Genomic DNA, 18,950 nt, shown 5'->3' on the forward strand with positions numbered 1-18,950 from the left:
CAGGTTCTGAGGATTAGAATGTGGAAATCTTTGGGGAGCCATTATTCAGCCAACCACAAGGTTTATATTAAAAAGACAGAAACTGATCTCAGGTACCTTATCTGGTAAGATCAGTGTTGCAGCCACAGAAATACTCTATTGTAGGCACCATCAAAGAATATCTCCTTACCTATAACCAGACTGAAGGTTGGAGTAAAGGTCAACACAACTCTTCCCAACTATTGATTTGCCCTGAGTTTTAATTACTATCCTCCCTATCTTCCCTTAGTTCTTGATTTACAGCATTTAAACAGTGGAAGAGAAAAAAGAAAATAAAGACCAGAGAAAATAGGCTTAACAATTCATGCTAATTACACTATCAGCAGACATTGGCTGGTCTGGAATTACTATTGAGTATCCCTTTCGTTTTATCAGTTGTACAGATAAAAATACCTAAAATGTTCCAGACCACATAAAATTTTATAAGCTCCCTTTCTTTGGAGTTAAACAGACTATCTAACCAATAAAACAACCTCCTTCCCTACTGACATAACATTTCCTTATTAATAGTTGCCTGAAGACAGGTCAGTAGTTATTTGCAAACCATTTTAGAAGTATATGACAATAAATCAATCTTGGAAACCCATTATTATTTATTTTATCCCATCTCCTTGGTATGTATTTCCTCTCTACTCTAACCCTTCTGACGTTATGTCCTAGAGTTTCCTTCTTTCCCATAGTGGAATCTCAGACTTAGATACATACTGGTACCCTCCTGTTCTCAAATTGGAAAAGTTTTGTTAAGTGTTTTCCCAAAAAACATCTAAGTCAAATGGCAAGTTACCTCATTAGTTACTACTGAATAGGAAGTATATATCAACTAAAATATCTTGCAGTTTCTCCCTTATATGGTAAGATTTGAAAGAGAGACCATTAGTAAACCTTTTTCTATACACTCTTATAGTGGTTTATGCCATGGCAGAAATTTAGGAGAAATTTTCCTCTGATAGCATCAGTTATAATCTCGAGGTAGTTGACACCTCTGACCATGTTTTCACAATATCCAGTCAGACATCTCACTCTGTTATAATGAAATACCTCTCATTAAATTTTATTGTCATCCTATGTAACCGTAATATTTCATTAACTACTGTTAATAAGCTATTCCAAGATCCCTACGTAAATTGAGTTATATAGCAATGAAAATGACATTATAGAAAACATTGTCTGATGACTAGAGGACTCAAATTAAGTACATGTCCATTTTTTTTCCACCATTGCCAGTTTGGCTTTGATAGGACACAATCCTTATAAGACTTGGTGCCTCCATTCGCAAAATGAGATAGTACTAACTTGACAAAGTGTCATGAAAATGTATGTATGAAAAAGGAAATCCATATATGTCCTACAATTTAGATCACCACTACTATTAGGAAAATGTTAATTGACTTATTCTATACCCCTGCCTGGGGTCTGGACCCCAATTTGTATGGATTCTCACTATTCCTTTCCCCAATGTGCTTCCTTTGTAATGTTGAATGGAATGTGGTCTTTCATTCTCCTTGAAGTCACAGCAAATTGCATAATTAAATCCTGTGCAGTAGAGATGTAAGATTGTTTCCAGTTTATAGCTCCCTATAAACATCCTACTTAACATTCAACTGCCTGAATTATTTTTTAGATGATTGTTACTACCTGTATTCAAAACACCATTTTATCATTTAAAGGCAGTAGACAAGAGAAACAGAACAATTGTAGGTTCAATGACTCTATTTCCCCCTGAAATATATTTTTCATTATTTGGAATGTTTACTGATAAGTTCAATGAATAACTGACTTGTAAAAATAAACAGATATTCATTATACAGATGACAATCTCTATTCCATTCATAATCAGAGCTTGATGGGAATATATCTACTACCCCTCAAAAATGCACTAGTATATATCATTGATCAAGATGTGTTCTATATTCTAAGCAACCAAATATAGATCATTTCAATTTTCTGTCCTTATTTCAAATATCCTTTCCTCAAGTCTGATCCAGTTGGTGCCCCAATTTACAGATGTTTAATTAATGTATTATTTTAGTTAGTACAGAATAGAATAGTCAAAAAGAGCATAGGTTTGCTGTCAGAAAATTCCTGGCTCTCCATTGACTAGCTCTTTTATCTAATTTCCCTTAGCTTCAGCTTTCTCAACTGTAAAAATAGACTAGCAATAGCAAACTTGTACGGTGGTTGTGAGGATTAAATTGGGTAACAAATGGAAAGTCCCAAGCACTGTGTCTGCCTCACAGATGATGTTCAATAAATGGAAATTATTATTATAACTTCAAACCCTATAAAAAGATTGCAGACTGATTTTTTTCTAGGAACTTCAATCTACAAATTTTCATTTAATTACAGTATAGCAGCCATGTCTGTTTGGGTACAGATACATGGTAATGAATGCCATCTAATAAATCAGGTTTTGAAACTAATGCTATGGGGCATTAGAAAGTTATTCAAAATTTATTTAATAACCTATATATAGAGAATATGTATGAAAGAAGTCTATATAATGCTCTAAATTGAATAAATATAATTCTGAATGGTTTATTAGAACTGTGAAAATGAGTGAACTTCAAGAGCTCCTACAAAAAATACAGAAATTAATCACTACCACAAAACTGGTATCAACCAAGGGCAAGATTCTATAGAACCAGGCATGCCAGAAGGTTAAGTATGCTCTGGGTGAGGAATCAGGCCCTTTAGCAAACTAAAAGACATGTTCTTCCTCTGCTTCAGTCACTTAAACTAATTACCTAGAAATTACAGCCTGGGGTTAGGCCCTGTCCCATCTCATTAAGATTCCCTACCACTACACAGTATAAAGGATTAGAGAAAAGAAATAGTCACATGAATGAGAGGAACACTGAGAAAAACTATTGATGGTGCTTCCCTATATTCTTAGGGAATAAAGAAGGTTGCCTCTTACAGGTAGGGTTCACCAGAGGCATATATCCTTCACCACCAGATGATTTACTAAGGTTTGACATATACCAAGTCACCATAAATGGATGGCAAGCTCAGGTTTTCCAAAGATTACTCACCTTCCCAATCATTGAAGAGGAGGAGAAATAAAATAGTAGCACATTAATCTCCCATACTTCCTATTCCTCTAAGTCCTCCTGAGGCATATTACAAGCCCAACTGCTTGTAGTTTGGAATTTTAAGAAAGTGATCTCTTAATTCTGACTATAATGTAACAGTAGATGATAAGCTTCTCTGAGTGTTTTTTCAATTCTCAGAGAAGATAAGCTTCCTGTAGAGGGTACCTAATCTCCCATTTGGTGGATAGTCAGCTTGTTTTATGCATCTAGGCCTTAAATGAAGAAAAAATAGTGGAGTTTTAGATTCAAACTGTTTTCTAATTTTCTTGATAATACTTAAAAAGCACTTAATTGCTCCAAACTATGTTTTAAAATCTGTTTCTCATAACCCAAGGATTCTGTAAAGGTGTTTTAAGAGCCCAGGAGATACGGGTAGCACTTGATGTTGTGACTGAGTTTCTCAGTCAACTAAAGCAGATCTCCTGTTAATCTTTTATGTAAAGAATTAAATGATAAATCATAGAAGTACTTATTTTATTATAATAAAATAATAAAAATGAGTTTGGATATCACTATTCTATCATCGTATACAAATTACATGCTGTGGAAAACTTACTAGAAGCCAGGAATTATAAAATCGATTACTACTATTCCCAGATATTCAAGCCATTCTTCTTTGGCGCCTTTAAAACCAAAGGAATGTCTGTTAAACTTATTTTTTTAATAAATTTATTTATTTTGGGCTGCGTTGGGTTTTCGTTGCTGTGTGCGGGCTTTCTCTACTTGTGGCGAGTGGGGGTTTCTCTTTGTTGCGGTGCACGGCCTTCTCATTGCGGTGGCTTCTCTTGTTGCAGAGTACAGGCTCTAGGCATGCACGCTTCAGTAGTTGTGGCACACGGGCTCAGTAGTTGTGGCTCGCAGGCTCTAGAGCACAGGCTCAGTAGTTGTGGCCCATGGTCTTAGTTGCTCCATGGCACGTGGGATCTTCCCGGATCAGGGATTGAACCCGTGTCCCCTGCATTGGCAGGCGCACTCTTAACCACTGTGCCACCAGGGAAGTCCTGTTAAACTTATTTACACTCATTAGAAAACCACAGTGGTGACTAAGGATTAACTCAATCTCAAAAAAGAATGTATTAATAGGGACATATTCAGTTCATTGTTTTTTATCATATGATATGGTAATGTACAACTTTGCGGGGGTGAGAAATGTAATAATCATGTTAGTTTCCAAAGGGAAAAGAGAGAAAAAGCTTCATGGGATGACAATGAAATAAGTTATAAAGGACTCACTATTCACTTCCATAGGCTAACTTAACCCTTCTGAATTCAGTGCAATCCTGAAGGCAGTGGTCTCCTCACTGTAGAAATCTAAATATAAATGGCTGTCCTCTATAGGAATACATGTCAAATCTCAACAACAAAGTTCAAAAATGTCAACCTTGGAAAGTCCAGTAAGTCAGACTCATTGGCTTCAACTGTCCGAATAAACAGCTTAAACATTTTTCCTCAATAAAAGCAGATAAACTATAGTTTGATGCCTACTCTTAACATGAAAAGATGTTAAATAAATGCCTATATCCAGTTGGCATCAATATAGTAAGGATCTGCCACACACCAATAAACAGCAGCTGCTGGTGATCACTGGGTCTTCTCAGTGAACTGAACCAGCACATGCAGGAGAATAAGCTCAATGAGAAATAGTAACAGAATGATAGCACTTTCATGACTTTCAAGAACTTGAGAATATTTATTTGGTACAAATCTGGTACCAAAAAAAATTATGTTCTACTTTGTATATATTTCTTGATATTTTGTTCTCAAATATGTTGGAAAATGGTTTGCATTATATGAAGAAAATACCTTGGAGTTCACTGTAATAACCAGCACAAAATTCAAATCAATTAAAGACTATATTAAAAGGACATAAACATTATGATTTCTGACTCTCACAAATGTACCTATAAGAAAGAATTTTAAGAGGCTCTGAAATACCCACAGTAATTTTATTGCTATGGTCTGATTTACTATGTTTTGTTTTACACTATAAGTACTATGTCAATGTATAAAATTTGACATGGTTGCTAAGGAACTTTAATAATATTATTTATTATCATTATAGTTATTAATTAACATAATAAGTATTTATCATTGATAAAGAAACGATCTCTATATTGTACAGAATAATTATGGCCACAGCTAATAGGACAATTGTGCTAAAATCTCTTCACAATCAATGTCTGGAAGCAGCACAAAACTGAGAAGGTAAGATCTTGCAAATACATACCTGGAATGATGCTTGGAATTTAAACCTAAGTTCCCTAATAGGAGGACTATATTTTTTCTGGGTTTGCATGTCCTGACTTTAATTTTCAGGGAAAGGGGAACTGCTTTTGTTAAACCAGTAATCTGAAAACCTTGTGTATATTCATAATCAATATGCAGTCCCATTCCTTGGCTGATTATCCTCCATGGATTCAAAAAGCAAGCCAACGCCTTCATTGGGTGAGATAATAAAACCCCTAGATCTCTTGAGTTTTCAAGAACGCAGGAAACTTAACACTTGCCTTACTAAGAATTTGAAGTTAATCCAAAAAAAAATGTCATCAGAGGTAGGGAACTATATTTCCTGCCAAAAGATGACACATGTCAGGTCTATGGATAGTATGTATGAGCCTTCCCATTTCTTTTTGTACCATATATGTAGATTCATCTAGTACACATTACTGTGCCTTCAGTGGTTTCATTGTCAGCTCCCATTTTCTGCTTTCTGCATTCATCCCTCTCCTGATTCAAAACCATCCCTTTAACACATCATTCCTAATTAGATGATTAGTGCTTGGAAGGGCAGGAGATAAGTCATTTGCATAATTTAATCATAAAAGAAGTTAAAGATACAGATTTTGCTGTTCGTTTGTACAATTATCTTCTTCAGCCTGGGGGGGCTGAGATATTAATGTGATTAAACAGTATTTCTGCAAACAGGCAACTGTGTGTCCTCTATTAAAGCAAGGCTGGAAGCAAATGAAAAATTAATTTTAGAAGACAATCAATTTTATCCTACATGACTGTAATAAATAACAGCCCATCTGCAGACAACTCATTAAGCCTTGGGAGGGTACATGTGTCACAAACTCTAAATGACACACAAGGCTGAATTTTCCATGAAAATAGAACTAGTAATAAATGGCCTACCAGCTGCCATATCAGCCTAGAAAGTCAACAGACAGGAATTTCCTAGAAAACGAAGTGCATACAGTGTCACAGTCAACCAGTTAATTTAGTTCTAGCAGCAAAAATTTCTGAAAACTGGTTCATTTTATTCTGAGATTTGCTCTTTTTCTTGTGTTCTGAATGTATGTGTGTGCTCACACATAGTAGTGTGATACCACTTTCACTAAGAAGAGCTAACATTTACTGAGCTCTTATTATGTGCTAAGCACTTTATGTACATGATCTCAATTAATCTTCTTAACCAGCCCAGAAGTTATGTGACTAATAGTATCCCCATTTTTAGATGAAAAAACTGAGGCTTAGATGGTCATACATCTAGAAAGTGTTAGAACAAATGTGGCTGTCTGAGACAGAATAGTAATTCCCTAGGCTTTCATTGTTCAAGAGGAGCTGTCAATCAGAATCAGAAAAATATACCCCTTAGGTATAACAAAAAATTTCCTTAAAATATGAACATTTCCCTACGTTAAATGTATTTAATTATAATAAATCATAGTTACACTGTCAAAGCAACAAACTGAAAACATTTTGAGTACTTACATCCATGTACTATATTAGGTGCTATGAATGATAAAACAACACATCAGACTGCTTGAAGTTGAGGAATTTGGAAGGTAGTTTTGGGAGGGAGAAAACATATACAGCTTAAAACAATTTATAAAATGAGAAGGAGGAGGAGGTGGAGAAGGGGAGGGGAAAGGGGAAGGAGAAGAAAGGCTATCTGCAGATCAAAGTTCAGAGAAGCAAGAGATCACTGCAGGTGATATAAGAAGTCCTCATAGAGGGAGCTAAGACTTCAGCTAGATCTTTAAAGATGGCTGTTTTCAACAAGACCTTGAGTATTTCTATACTGCAATTCTTCCTGGAAAGGAATCTCAACCTTAACATTTTCTGATTTCAGTTTTCTTAAGCAGTTTACATTACTTTAGTTCACTTCCATTCAGTTTGAACAAACCCGCCAAAGATCCATGCTTGCATAAAATATTCATTCGCAGTTCTAAACTCATCAAATTTGAAATACTGGGCAGGATGAGTAATCACTTGTTCCTTTACTTGGCTTTTGTGGAGTTGATATTAGGGTCCTAGTGCCTAAAATAGTTTTTCCACAACACTTTGCACAGCCTATCGTGATTAAGATAACCCAGTGTCTAGTGTACGCACATGTCTCTTTTCAGTGCTATATAAAGAAGGGAAACGAGATTTTTTTTAATCAACCCAACAGAGCTAAAATCAAATTTTAACAATGGATTTGCCTTTTTTTCCCTAAACAAGAGTCTTAAGAGCAGATGTTACTACATCTGGCTTCCCTTGCTCTTCTCCAGCTGCAGAAATTAAAACTCACTCAGAATCTGTGACACAATCTATTAGTTTGCAAATGCTGACCAAACCTTTCTTCCCAACCACTTTATTAATGTGCCAGGTGAATGGCTGGGCATGCCCCACCAGAAAAACTTTGTTTCCTAGGTAATTAGCAAGGAATTAAGACTGAGATCACCAACTTCTTGGCTTTTCTCTGCTATGATTTCACATGAGAACGTGATTTAAAGCTTAACTATTTCTTCATCATCAAATCTCCAAGGCCACAGAAATCCCAAAAGGAGTCAAAGAGCAGTGAGGAGAAGTAGTGACTACAGCAGGAACTGTTTAAGTAGATTCCATGTGAGGTTAATAATACATGAATCAGAACAGCAGGTGTTAAGTATATATATTGATTGGGTTTATGCCACTTTGAATACATTATGAACCATCTATAAGTAAAGAACCATGACTATTTCCTAGCTCTGGACCATGCCTAGCAGCTTTGTAGTACTCTGTTTATAAACTACCAATGTGTTGAAATGAAAGTAGGAGCCTAATGTACTCTTCATGAGTATATGACGTACTAATAAGATCAACAAACACACATCCTGGGACCAATAATGCTTCTGGTATAAAATCAGTTCATAATAAAATGAAGTACCTCATCTATTGTAAAATAATGTTAGTTACACATGAAATAAACCAAACATTATTTCAGTTATTTAGAAAATGTTATTTTTCTTCATATTCTTCAAGACGGCTGAACTGAAGCACAGCATGCCCGTGGCAAAACAGGGATTATTAAGTAAATATTCAAATCTTCATAATATATTTAATGTGGATTATTTTTAAAGAATACATTTGTCAAGTTGATCTCCCTGAGTTCTTAATTCCGATAACTTTAATTTTAAAATTTTAGAAATTAAGTTAGTTTTTTTAACAAAGCAAACTCTAACAGCATTACTATATATACTACAAAATTTGAAACTCATCAAAACTCCTCTCTTAATCCTTAGGAATTTCAATGAACAATGTACACATAGATGAAATGACCAAAGTTCTAGCCTTTCCATTTTTTTACCTCCTCTCGTCCAAAGATCTTGTTCTCTTTACTTCTGCCACTCATGCCCATGGCCATACCCTAAACCTTGTAATTAGCAATAACTTCAACTCCTCCATGTTCTTAATTTCAGGCATCCTACCCTCTAACTACCACTACTTCTTTCTGGTTCACTCCTTCTAGTACTCCAACTCCAAAAATCCTTTGACCTCTTCTTGGAACCTCCAATTCATTGATACCACCATCCTTTCACTGTCTCTCACTTCCTTGAAATCCTCTTTTTTCCTTACCAGTTTAAAGTGTGTTGTCATTCACTGTAATCACTTTTTGCATGAACCCTCAACTCTCTTGCTCCCTCTGGCTTTGCTATACTCATATGACTTAGCAAAACCACAGTTCTTATTAAATCCAATTATTTGCATTCTTTGCATCAGGCTGATGCAGCTTTACATGGTGGAATTAAAACACACAGCCATAGTGACCATTCTGAATTATGACCAAAAACCTCAATGGTCATTTAACGTTGCCTGGCAATCATACTAAACTTTAAGTAGTTTACTCTCCTACTCATAAAGATGGCTATTTTACATTTTCTCTTTCTCCTCAAATCTCCAAAACCTCCTTTCCAATCCTCATTCTTAACTAATGACTTGTTTCCCACTTCACTGAGCAAATTGAAACAATCAGAAGAGGACTCCCATGGAGTCCCAATACCGGTGCAACCAGAATCTCCACCATCTGTTAATGGAAATGCACTAACCTTGCTCCTACCTAAAGCCAATGCCTCTGCTTGTGCACTAGATCCTATCTGCTATCTCCTATTCAAGAATATCACTTCAGCAATACTCCTCTCTTTCATACAACATCATTTTTTAAAATTTCTACTGGATTATTCCTAATAGCACATGCTATAACCTCTTGATCCATTCCCCCCTACTCTCAATTTACTCCCTCCCACCTCCAGTTGTTTGCTCTCTTTGCAGCAAATCCCTGGAAAGAGTTGTCTATAATTCATCTCCTCCTAATAATCTCTCTTAAACATGTCACTCAGACTTTTCATTCTTATTATCCTGCCAAAATTACTCTCATAAAGCTCACCAATGACTGCAATTGCCATATCCAATGGCCAATGTTCAGTCCTCATGGTTTTTGGCTTATTAGCAGCATTTGATATAGTTGATCACTGCCTCCTTTTTGATACATTTTCTGTGCTTAGCTTTTGGGACACCATTCTCTCTTGGTTTTCCTCCTACCTCCTTGCATGTTCCTTCTAAGGCTTTTGTTGATTCCTCCTCTTTTCTCTATTCTCTTTATGTTGGTGAGACCCAGAACTCAGTCCTTGAAACTCTCCTTTTTTCTATTTACAGTCACTCCTGTCCAAAATTTATATTTCCTGTTCAGGTATTTCTTCCAAACACCAGACTTACATCCAATGACTACATCTTTGCTGAAAAGGCTAAAATATATCTAAAAACTAACACGTATAACACTGAACTCCTGAACTTTCTCCCCAAACCTGCTCCACCTACAGCCTTCCCCTTCACAAATGATGGAAAATTCATCCTTCCAGTTGCTCAGACCAAAATTTTGGAGTTTTCTGTGACTCTTTTCTTTCTCTCATACTCAGTATCTAGTCCATCAGCAAGTTCTATGGGTTTTATTTTCAAAACTCACCCAGAATCTGACCAATTCTTACTATCTCTACTCTACCACAATGGTCTAAACCACCACCATCTCTTTCCTTGTTCACTGCAGTAACATCCTAACTGCTTCTAACCTTGCCCCACTTGAAGCCTATTCTCAACTTAGCAGCCAGAGTGATCCTTTAGAAACCTAGGTCAAATCATGTGATAGCTTTGCTCAAAACTCTGCAGTGACTCCCCATTTCATAAGTCCTCAAAATGTCCTAAAAGGCCCTATATGACCCCCCAACATTACCACTGTGATCTTGTTCCTACTACTCTTCCCCTAGAACCATTATAAGTTTCATATAACTATGGATGATGCTGATTTAGCATTGAGTGAAAAAAGTCTATATGAGATTAAGTGACCCCCAGAAGTATCATGTTGTAAAGTGATCAGCCATCTGTTTATGAAAAATTTAGAAATTTCACAACAAAATTACAAAAATAGACTAAGGATTAGATTAAATGAGCTAATGTATATGAAAGTACTATATAAACTATAAACCAGTATATACATGTAAAGTTTTTTGTTTGTTTGTTTGTTTGTTTTTTTCAGTACGCGGGTCTCTCACTGTTGTGGCCTCTCCCCGTTGCGGAGCACAGGCTCCGGACGCGCAGGCTCAGCGGCCATGGCTCACGGGCCCAGCCGCTCCGCAGCATGTGGGATCTTCCCGGACCGGGACACGAACCCGTGTCCCCTGCATCGGCAGGCGGACTCTCAACCACTGCACCACCAGGGAAGCCCTACATGTAAAGGTTTTTACTATTACACCTAGCTAATAATTTTAAACTTCCAGATATATTTTCAGGCAGAAGGCATGAAGGAAATATTTAAACTTTACTGTACTTATTAAATACAAAAATGCCACTTTGATGTTCTTTAATTCAAATTTTAATGTTCATTAAACAATCTTGAAGGCAGTGGTTCAAATTACTCCCTAAAATGCAAACTTAGTTACTATTGAATACAATAAAAACTTCACACACATACCCAAAGGCAAAATGTAACCCTTTTTAAAACATTCATACTCAACATGTGTTTCAAAAACGTGCTACTACAGCAAGCTAGAATCAGGCTAACAGACCAGTAATAGTAAGGCAACTTACAGAAGAAGTATAAATGGACACTGCATAAAATATTTTAGAAATTAATGTAACATTTACTAGTGTAGTAAAGGAATATTATTTTAGTGACAACACATATGCAAATGTTCTATTATGGTTTCAAATGCTACCATCTCACCGCAAATGGAATAACATTTTGCCTTTAGTGTTTTTATCTTTACTTATAGCTAATATTTTTTATCCTTTCTGTTCCTGCTCATGAATCTGCTTAAACTAACCACTAAAATAAAATGAATGCCATTAAAAGAGATCATTCAACAGCGCTATGGAAAGGACTTCATCAGTCCACATTATGCTGCCTTCCTCTAATCTATCATCTAGTTCCTAGTCCATTCAATATTTCCATGAGAAATATTTTCTCATCAAGTTTTCTTCATCCTTATTTAGCTTCATTCCGTTGTCCATGCACAAATGGAGCTACATCAACGCTAACATGACCCAAATTAGAGTCCGCCTATCTTTAAAATCAAGAGCCTTCCTAATTGGACAGAAAACTTTAAATTATTGAGCTCCACTGCCCCTTCTTTGATGGGCACTTTTACATTTTTCCCACTAATACAGAAAAAGATCTAAAAAGCGGAATTTCTTGAGTTGTATTTACATTTAAAAACTGAGAGTCCCTGGGGGGGAACAAAACAATACACAGAAGAGCAGTCATTCAATTCAATGGGACTAAACTGCAAAGAATAAGAAAAGCTTTAGACTGGCAGAATGAGGATTATGTAAACATCATACAACCTGATGAAAAAGAACATGCCCCTAAAATAGCAAAAGCCTGTCAGTCTTCTAGGATGACGAGGACCAATCCAAAACAACTGGAAGTGCAAGAAAGCAGCTATGCCAAGTGTACTTGCATCAATTAAGCTCTGGAGCAGTTACTACCTTCTTCAGAGATCACAAGGTTCAACATGTGCCCATCGTCAAAATGCCCACTCTTGGACATGATCAGCATCAAGACTATAATGTTCCACGTTTTAAACTGCAAGTGGAATATCGATTAAGTATCCCAATCATAAACACTTCACAAAAATCTGATTTAGTGTTATACTTATCAATGTGTTTTAACCCAAAAGCCATGATTCCTCTGATGTGAACGAATGTTTATTTAACTTATGGAAGATGGCTATTTAGGGGTCCTAAGCACAGGAAAGCATGTTAAAGTCAACAACTGGACTCATACAGTTTGCCAAGTTTTGATCTGCTAATAGCTATAATGAGTACTGTATCCATTAAGTGGATAAGTCTTTCCATAGACAACATAAGAATAAATTCAAGCAAAATATACTAATTTAGTTAAGCGCTAACTAACATGATCCAGTACACAGTTGTTAGCTATGACAAATAAGCTCTATGTCTGCTTATGCTTTGTTCACTTCAGATGTTTTCTACACGAAGCATTTAATTTCAGATTTAGTTCAACCTTAGCATGTTTCTTGGCTATCTCTCCTTCCCACCAGTGCATATTTATAAAACGTAAATACAATTTAATAGTAGAATAAAGTAAGCAAAATATATTTAGACAGGTAAAGGTACCATAAACATTTTATAATGTACTGCAAAGCCCAATTAATGTTATTTTAATTTTCCACGATTTTACTATTCCTTGCATTAATGTAGGTTAGCTGAGAGTTAACCATGTAACAGTAAAACTCTACCTAGGTAATCTGGAGATGAAACAAAAAAGAATTTGGATAGTTCTTAAGATCACTACTCTCCCCTTGAAAAGTAGCCTTGTACAAACTAATAGCAGGAACTTATTTAACATTTGTTCAAATGAAGTGACAAATGGGGTGAATTGGAAATATACAATATATACATATTATATATACATATATACACACGATACACGTGTGTGTGTGTGTGTGTGTGTGTGTGTGTGTGTGTGTGTTCAAACTGAATATTCTAACTGGCTTATAAAATGAGACCAAAAATTTGTGTTCAATGCATAAAATGTACTACGCAGTAAATTTCTTTGTATGAATGAATTCCCCTTTTGTCTTCCTCAAATAAAAACCTAAATAGTACTCATAAACCTTTTTACAAAATACATTTAGAAGTTTAGCAGATCATATTCTATTTTCAAGGCAGCAAATTTAACATTAACATTAAACATTTAATTATACATGTTTACAAGTAATCTTATTTTCCAGAGTTATTTATGTTTAAATGTAATACATGTAAGGGTCAATGTATTCTGAACAAATAAAAACAAATAACTTTTTCTCATCTGTGTTTTAATTTTTGACACATAATATTGTACAGCACTATAACCAAAGCATATCAAGCTTGAGGATCTATTTAAAACTCGAAAATAAATGAAAGCAAGCTTTTTTACATGGGGAAAAAACAAATGTTTTTCTAATCCATAGTTGCACATTCTACTACAAAAGCATATGTCTCATAGAATGACTAATTTTATCAATTTTTAAGGACTCATATCCCTTGCAACAAATATATGTCAGAGAAAAGATATTAAAGTCAATTAACTACAGCCATTCTTAAGTGGAAATACCTGTTTTATTCCAAGCTCCTCTTTATTTATAACCTAGTAATTCCCTACATTCATAAAACTAAAATGTTTTATATATCAATAACTGACTATTTTTAGTTGGACCTTTCTGGTATAATTCTAAAGACTAAAAAAAATCTAGTGTTTACTGATATAACATATGAGGCAGATATGAGAAAGGAAATTTAAGAATTATTCAACACTGGATAAGGCAAAAATTTGTAATCTCAAAGATTTCACAATTTAACAAATATAAAAGGGGTATATAAAATATAAAATATATAAAATATAAAAGCTAAAGACAGCATGATTCTAGAATGTAAGCTCCATGAGAGAAGAGACTGCTTTGTTCACTCTCTTCACCCAGAACAAACACTGCCTGGCACCACAGAATATACTCTATACACACACACGCATGCACACACACACACACACAATTATGACAAATCTAATCATGAGAGATCAAAATTATTGTGAAGAAGTTTTTGTATTTAAATTCTAATAATTAAGTGGATAGAATGAATTTTCCAAAAGTTTACAGATTAAAGACAATATTGCAATGAAGATACTCACTAGGGTATAACTTATGTCCTCCAGAGAACTATTTCAGGTGAGCTCCTCTTGAGTTTTTCTAATTAAACTTGCTTGGATTGAATTCAAGAGGGGAACCATATCATAAAGCATCTCACCCTATTGTCTGTAGTATTATATAGAGCAAGTCTTCAGTGCCTGAATGTTTATTATCCTTTCAGAAGGATCAAGGCCTAACATATATATATAATAACATTTTATGGATGGTCACATTAAAATTTTTATATCATTTCTGTGAATTTGGTGTGCTTTAATATGGCATTAAACTCAACTTTCTTAAAATAGGTACTGTGTAAATAGCACCTATGTATCCTACTATCAAAATCCATTAAGAGATAGTATAGTCTTACATGATAATTAAGTATGCATTTTAAAAACTGTTTTTACTTCAATAAAGCAGGGAGTCTCACAACTGATACATAATGTAGATAATGCATTAACAAATATAATAATAAAATAAATTTATCCAAATATTGTTTCTGATGATATTAGTATACTTCTTAGGCAAACAATTGAGAGACAGACTTCTTCCAAAATAACTAAAAGCTCAGAATCTAACATATTGCTGTAAGCTATAATGGTTATAACTGTTAATCCAATACACCTTTTATACAAACCCATAAACACATGAGTGGAAAAATAGCACAGATGTTCATCTCTAATGCAATTTCCATTCAATTTCCTAAGTGCGGTCCCTGTGTGCAAACTAGCTTAACATTATGTTTAGCTTGCAAATTCTTTTAATAAATAATGAATGCAATAAAACTAGGAGATCAATGGCAAGCTGAGAAATCTTAAAAAAAAAAAAAGCCTTTTGTGTTCAGGCTGTTGCCCATTTCAAACTTTAATCCAGAGACAGATCAATATTACTTTTTTCTTTTTAACCCATCACATAAATAGTAGATAGACTAAATGTAGCCTAAATGCTGTTAGCAGCTAGCAGTTGTCAACAACCTGATAAGATCATTGGACACAATCGCAACTGAATGTTTTATACCTTAACATACACACTACATTATACACTATTAACCTGTTTAAAAATAAAAAGGTTATAGAGCAATAAAAATACTGTGGTTCATTATTTTTTAAACTTTCCTGTACTATATATTTTTCCAGTAGTATAATCACAAAGTTTTCACCACTATTTGCTCTAATAAACTAAATAATTGTAATGGGTCAAAATAGTACATGCGTAAGAATAGTTTCAACCTTAGGGGTCCTAGATGAAAGGAAATGTTACTCTTCAAAATTAATTACACCGGAAAGAACTAAGCTATTCCTTTAAATGGAGGGGAATACTTCATGCAAATTTGTGTTGCAATTGGATGTGTCTTGAGATTATCCAAGAAAAAAGTAAATCATTATACTTAAGTATTTCTCTTTCTATTCACAAACTGTAGATAGAAGGAAGGAGAACCCTCTTCTCACTAACTCATTTTCCATAAACGTGCATTCACTGTTTGAAAAGAGATCAAGTCAACTGCCTGGTTTAGTGCTGACATCAAGTAGTATAAATCTAAATAGTTGAGAATCATTTTATGGTAGTAGGTTTGTTTTATTTATTAATTTTTGCCTATTAATAATATTAGAACATCTCCTATGGAATTTCACTAAAAAAATATCAAGAAGTCACTTTCTTTAAAGATACATTTCACTTAAACATTCTAATTTCATATAATAGATTTTGATAGCTTTATATGTATATTTGTGAAAATTTTATGGCATGATTACAAATGGTTTTATAATGGAATTAAAATTTTAGGATGAGTGTCTTTTTATAATTGTATACTTTACATAACTACTTCTTAGCTTTTTTTAAAGCACAGCAATTTGTGCAAAGAATTCTGATGAGAGGAATAAATGTGTGTGTGTGTCCATGATTGTATTCATTTAACAAATGTGAATTAGGTGCCTAATATGTATACAATATCAGGCTTACTAAAGTTTTACAGTGAACATTAGTGAAGTTAAAGATAACTCCTCAGAAGTTATTATGACAAATCCAAGGTTTTGTTTTATGTGAAAAATTCAGTTTTATTTTAGGGATATCATTACAGGTAGCGATAAATATATCAGTTTGCTCTTTAGCTATATTATATCCAATTTTGCACAAAACAATGTATATTACATCTTATAATCACATTCTCAGTAGAATAATTTCACCAATTCTAATATATAAATTTATCTTTAAAGAAGGATGTGGCAAGATCTCACCATGAAGACATTCCCATGCTTTAAGCAAAATTTGAAAAAAAAAAGTTAACTCTTGTCCATAACTTACTGAACTTCATTAGAAACTTATTTTTAAACTATACTGTAGATCATAGCATGCATCTTAAGCTTCCAAGATTAGCCTAACACTGGAGATAAAAATGTCCTGAAGAATTTGAGACCTCAACGGTATCAGTTAACAATGTTTCCTCTTTTCCTATTCTAATAAAGCTAACAGTAAAATTATGATGAAAGAATACTGTAAAGGCCTGCAGAGAGGAACTACCTCTGAAAGCTGATTTTTAAAAATATATATTCTCCAGAAAGTTAAACAAGAGAAAAACTGAATATCTTTTTTAAAATCTGTATTTTCAAACATCAGAGATTAACTAAAAAGTTATAACACTGATAACATTAAACTCAAAATACTTCACAACAATTAACAGAATTGTTTCTCTCCAAAAACCAAGGCAATGATGCCATGGATGAAATGAAACAAAGTATGATAGTGATGATATTTAATGCAGGTAGGTAATAAATTTCACTAGAGTTATAGAAGTTCCTTTTGGAATGCATATGTTTTTCTATAGTCTAAGAAATTAAATTATAAAAGTAGCACTTACTGTTATTGAATGATTTGTAATTTACAAATAATTACCCAAAATATAAATAGCTGAGACATACTAAAATGAAATAAACTTTTCTAAGATTTTCAGCACTGCAAAGTGAGGAAATGATAAATACACAATGCACAGGCTGTCTCCTTCTTACTAAAAAGAAATATTAAATCCTGAAGGAGTTCTAAATCCCTTGGTAAGAGTATATTGCAGCTGCATTAAGCCAACAAGAAGCTTATTAGTAAGGATTTAAAAACTAACACCCTTCTGTAATCAATTTGGATACAGCATTATTCTATTTATAGTGACACTTTCAATGTGTCCCAATCATATATTACTAATTCTCATTTTTCCTACCATGATTACATATTAATGTGGAGGCACTATTAAGCAGCTACACTATATTTAGCTTTTAAGATACTGATTTCCACCATTTTGGAAGAGTTAACGTAGCATGAAAATTAACAATCTTTCCCATGAAGAAACTTATGATTGGTTCGTTATTTTTCTCTGATTCCTAAATAAAATAAAATAAATTTAGTTGTTCTAGCAGAAAATGTAAAAAAGGATGCAGCCACTTTAAAAGCTTCAATCTCTTTGACATTGTTGGCAGTGTATGGGAACATTAATGCATCTGTCATGATAACAAGCTAAGAATAACATCTAGACATCAAACCGAGCAGAGAATCCATCTGAAGTGATTCATTCAGATCTGTCTCATTGATTTATTAAACACAGGGCAACATCTGCAGCCTCACAGAGCCGCTTGGTGAAATTAATGCAAGATCAATTCAAATGGAAAAAAGTGTAAAAGAGATAAATCAAAACACAATTTGCATGCAGTTCCACAATCAGGCTTATTGGGTGCAAATGCTCGATTTCCCTTCCAAAGCAAATGTGTTTAAATGTTGTTTTATCTTTTTAAAATTGTGTGATCTGAAGTGACAGTGAAGAGTTTTGCAGGTTGAGATGGTGAAAGGGAAGAAAAGGAGGAAAAAAATGCTACCAAAGACCTTTTGAATATGCAACAAGAATATCATTAATTCCTAATTGTTTTCCTTTTGGGGAAAGGTTTGATGTCCTTTCTCTGAAAACATGATCTTTTCAGTTTTTGTCAATTAGGGCAGTTTTAATGTATATTTGAGATGTATAGAGTGGATATATCTAAATCATTTGTTTCTTGAAATGCACCAGATAAAGTGCCACTGGAGATATAGACTGCCAACTGAAATATAATATATTATGATTAGGATTTCTCACAATTACATTTGCCAGCTGGAAGCACTTTTAAAACATCTAGAGATTTCATTAAGACAAAATAAGTTTACTTAAGAAAGCAGCAAACAATTCAGACTTGATATTTTATACAGTTATTTGGGATTTCCTGTATGAAACCATCTAAAACATCAATGTCTGAAGACCATCACTTCTTAATTATTTATTGGCATTCATGTACTATACACTGAGGTTAATATCATATATAAATATCCAAAGATATTCTCCATCATACCATGCATCATTTATTTAATATAATATCCCTCACCCAAT

At 34.1% G+C, this 18,950-nt stretch overlaps 1 protein-coding gene across 1 annotated transcript in view; it reads right to left on the reverse strand.

The window, feature by feature from the left end:
• DACH2 (dachshund family transcription factor 2) overlaps nt 1-18,950 on the reverse strand; it is a 615,381-nt gene that overhangs the window by 591,096 nt on the left and 5,335 nt on the right. The gene's annotated exons all lie outside the window — the stretch shown is intronic.

Source organism: Globicephala melas, chromosome X (genome assembly GCF_963455315.2).
Source record: "Globicephala melas chromosome X, mGloMel1.2, whole genome shotgun sequence".
Lineage (NCBI taxonomy): Eukaryota > Metazoa > Chordata > Mammalia > Artiodactyla > Delphinidae > Globicephala > Globicephala melas.